Source organism: Arachis duranensis, chromosome 1, assembly GCF_000817695.3.
Source record: "Arachis duranensis cultivar V14167 chromosome 1, aradu.V14167.gnm2.J7QH, whole genome shotgun sequence".
Taxonomy (NCBI): Eukaryota; Viridiplantae; Streptophyta; class Magnoliopsida; order Fabales; family Fabaceae; genus Arachis; species Arachis duranensis.
This window is the reverse complement of record NC_029772.3, coordinates 43560181-43564380: the sequence shown is the minus strand read 5'-3', so window position 1 is coordinate 43564380 and position 4200 is coordinate 43560181.

Here is a 4200-nt window from a genome sequence, read left to right as displayed (position 1 = left end):
TATTGCATGAGTCTTACATTCCCCTACTAATTTATTTTATCTCCTTGAACTAAGCATGAGGACATGCTAATGTTTAAGTGTGGGGAGGTTGATAAACTATTATTTTATGATTTATATTGTGTTTAATTGAGTGGTCTATCAAGTCTTTACCCACTTATTCATATGATTAGCATGATATTACAATTCCTTCCCAAAGTTGTTCTATGGTTGAAAACTTGCTTCCTAGAGATCTTTTTATTGTGTATTTTAATTCTCTTTTATACCATTTGATATCGTGATCCGTATGTTAAGTGTTTCAGGTTTCATAGGGCAGGAATGACTTAGAGAATAGAGAGGAAGCTTACAAAAATGGAAGGAACACAAGAAATCAAAGAGATGACCAGCGAACACCAACGCGGACGCATGGCTCACGCAACCGCGCGAAATGAGAAAATCGCAGTGACGCGTTCGCGTGCCTGACGCAAACGCGTGGAATGAAATCTGCACGGATGACGCGAACGCGTGGACGACGCATACGCGTGGTGAGGAAAAACGATGGATGACACAATCACATGGACGACGCGTACGTGTGACATGCGCAATTTGCAGAATTTACAGAAATCGCTGGGGGCGATTTTGGGCCGCGTTTTGACCCAGTTTTCGGCCCAGAAACATAGACTAAAGCCGGGAAACATGCAGAGACTCGAGGGAGATTCTCATTAGGATAGTTTTTAGTTTTTAGATTGGATTTTACTCCTCCTCTAGGTTTTCTCTCTACACATTCATAGTTCTTAGAATTTTATTTGCTTTTGGATTTGGATATTGAGAAGAGTTGTTACCTCCGCCAAGACTTCGTCATTCTAGTTTATTTTCTTACTTTTCACTTACTCTTTCATATCCTTAATTTGTCTAGAGTTACAATTGGATTATTTTTAAATTCTCTTATTTATTTTCCTGTTTCTCAAACTCAAAATTTCTTGGAAAATCTCTGACCAATAAGCTGCACTCTTTTGTCAACTCGTTGATAGACGACCTGAGATTCATACTCTCAGTATTTTTATTCTAATTTTGTGACAACCTTTTTAAATTGATAAGCGGATTTTCACTGGTTAAGAACTGTACTTGCAATGTATTTATTCCATTAAATTCTTAATCGGTCAATTTTTGCCTCCGTCAAAGTCTTAGGGTTATTTCAAAATCCTTTTGTACGGTCATCAAAAGGAGCCATATACATGTCTTTGTTTATTAATAATTCCTGGTCAGGGAGAGAAGGAAAAAAGGGAAAAACCTGATCAATTTCAGAAGGAAAAAGCAAAGAGCTTAGGAAACAATGCATTTTGTTATCAACAGCGAATGGGAAGAGGATTTTTTGTGCATTGGCAGCATTAACAAGGTCTTTAGTAATGATATCATGGTCCTGAGCTATGATTTGGAGATTCATGCATGGGTTTCTTCTAATATTTCTTTTCCTTTCATGGAAGAAGAAGGCTTGCTGTTGGTACCCATGGAAGTTATGGAAAATTTACAGTGATAGCCTGAGCAAAATGAACATATTTCTTTATAAATATAAATATACTTAAATGATAGCATAAATATGTATGTTGAATGGATGAAGATACCTTGAAAAAAAGAGTTGATAAAGCCGAGTCTTACAAATGGTGAGAATTCTGAGAAAGAGGGGATTCTTACTTACAGAGACAATTCAGGAGAGGTGAATTGATATCGCGTCAAGAAGAAAGGAATGCGTAATGAAGAAGTTTCTGGAAAAATTCAAAGATTTAGTGAGGTAAGGTATTTATAAAAGAAATTAAAAGGGTTTAGCTGGAGGGAAGTTAAACGTCCAGATTTAATAGATAAGTGTGCCTGATGGGACGCGCATTCAATGGATGTGATGAGTGGAGCGGTTTTTCAAATTTGACGTCAGTTATGGTTTTCAAACATTTTTAAGTTTAAATTTTCCTCTATATAAGTTTGTATTAAGACAAAAGGGAATAAGTGAAATTTACTGAATCAACAAACCTTTTTTTTGTTATAAATCGTCGATTCAAAGGACAAATTGTTGGGTCGAACTAATTTAAATTGGTAATTAACATATCAATAATATTTGTGTGGACTTCATCAAGGAGGTTTTTTGAGTTTATCGAATAAAGGGCATCGATGAGTGATGCATGAAAACTTGTCTCTCAACAAATTTCCCTTCGGCAAGTATACCGAATTGTCGTCAAGTAAAACTCACAATAGAGTGAGGTCGAATCCCACAGGGATTGATTGGTCAAGCAACTTTAGTTAGAAGAATATGCTAGTTAAGCTAAACAGAATTGAGATTGAGATGCAGGAATTTAAATGACTAGGAAGTAAATAACAGAAATTAAAGTGCAGAATCTTAAATGGGGAGTTGGGATAATGAGCAGGAATTTAAATGGCAGAAAGTAAATAGAATGGGTAAGATCAGAAATGGGGAGATCATTGGGTTTAGGAGATGTTGCATTCTCCGGATCAAGTTCATTCTCATCTCTTCCTCAATCAATGCATTCATTAATCTCCTTGGCAATCTTAAGTGATTGGATCCCAATTCCTTGGCAATCCAATCTCTCTAAGCTTGAACAATTGCCCATTAAGATCGAAAGCTTTCTAGTAAGATCAAGAGAAAAGAAAGAAGAAGGAGAATGAAAACTATAATTGATCCATCAAATTACAACAGAGCTCCCTAACCCAATGAAAGGGGTTTAGTTGTTCATAGCTCTAGGAATCAAAAATGGCAGAAAAGAAGAATCCATGCTAGAAGTTCAGAAAAGTAAATATGCAGAGAGTAGTTCCCAAAAGTGCTAAGCTTCTCTCTAGTTCAAAACTACTCCTATTTATACTACTCCTCATGATCTTCTAGTGAGTTCTTCAAGTCTTGGATGTGGGCTCTGGACCTTAAGTTGAAGCAATTCTCATCTTTAGTGGGCCCAGCTTGCAGAGAAATATGAATTAGGCTTGGGCATTTAGTGAGATTAACGTTGGATAATATTTTGAGTGCGAGAACGTTAGTGGCATTCGCTTTTTCCACTAACGTTCCACCCTTATATACCCACGTTAATTCCAACGTTAGAAACCTTAACGTGAATACTAATGTTTCTTACTTAATCCTTGGCCAACGTTAATGGGACTCACTTTTCCCATTAACGTTGGCTTGTGCCCCTTTTTTTACACGTTAACTCTCACGTTAATAATTTTAATGTGAGAGTTAACATAGGCAATGCTAATGATCCAATGTTAGTGACAAAAGTGAGTGTCACTAACGTTGGCGTTGTTGATCCTCTTCCACGTTAGAGTTCACGTTAACTAAGTTAACATGACTCTTAACGTGGGGCATTGCCTAGTTTCCCAACGTTAGTGGTGTTCACTTTTACCACTAACGTTGAGGAGAAACGTTATTGGAGTTCATGTTTCTCGTTAACGTGGAGTCCTCTTTGTCTTCTACGTTAAGTACCACGTTAACTTAGTTAACATGGCTCTTAACGTAAGCTATGAATGGCTTCGCAGGCGTTATTGGTGATCACTTTTCTCATTAACGTTGCAAGCTCTTTGCCATCCCACGTTAGTAGTCACGTTAACTAAGTTAATGTGAATGCTAACGTGGTACTTCCATGCTTCATTTGTCCTGAAATCAAGCAATTAAGGTGCATCAAAGCTCTAGCCAAAGTCATGAGATTATGCATCGTCAAATTCTCATGCAATTCTGGCAAAAATCTCATGAAATCATGCAAAATTCACAATAGTTGCTTAAATGAAGGTGTAAGTGTATTTTCACCCAAAACTTGCCTTATTCGCTAGAATATCATGCAATTCTGGCAAAACTTGCCTTATTCACTAGGAAAATGCATGAAACTACCCTAAAACAGTAAAGAAAAGGTCAGTAAAACTGGCCTAGATGCCCTGGCATCACAATATCAAACTTAAAGCTTGCTTGTTCCTAAGCAAGTACTGAAGTATAAGCAAAATGAAATGAAAGAACAAGAAGATAAAATGGAAGTAGCATTCCTGGTTCATGGAGTTTCATGCATAGCAACTTAGGTTCTTTCCTTTTAGGTTTCAAGCCTTTATCAAATCCCTATTCACTCTCTTGATTGCATCCCTTGAGGCTTCTTTCTTATTGATCCTTCTCTTCTTTTTTTTTCAAAGTTTATTTTTCTTTTTGCTAGGTGCTTTGTAAGAGGGCGACTCTTTATGATAAGG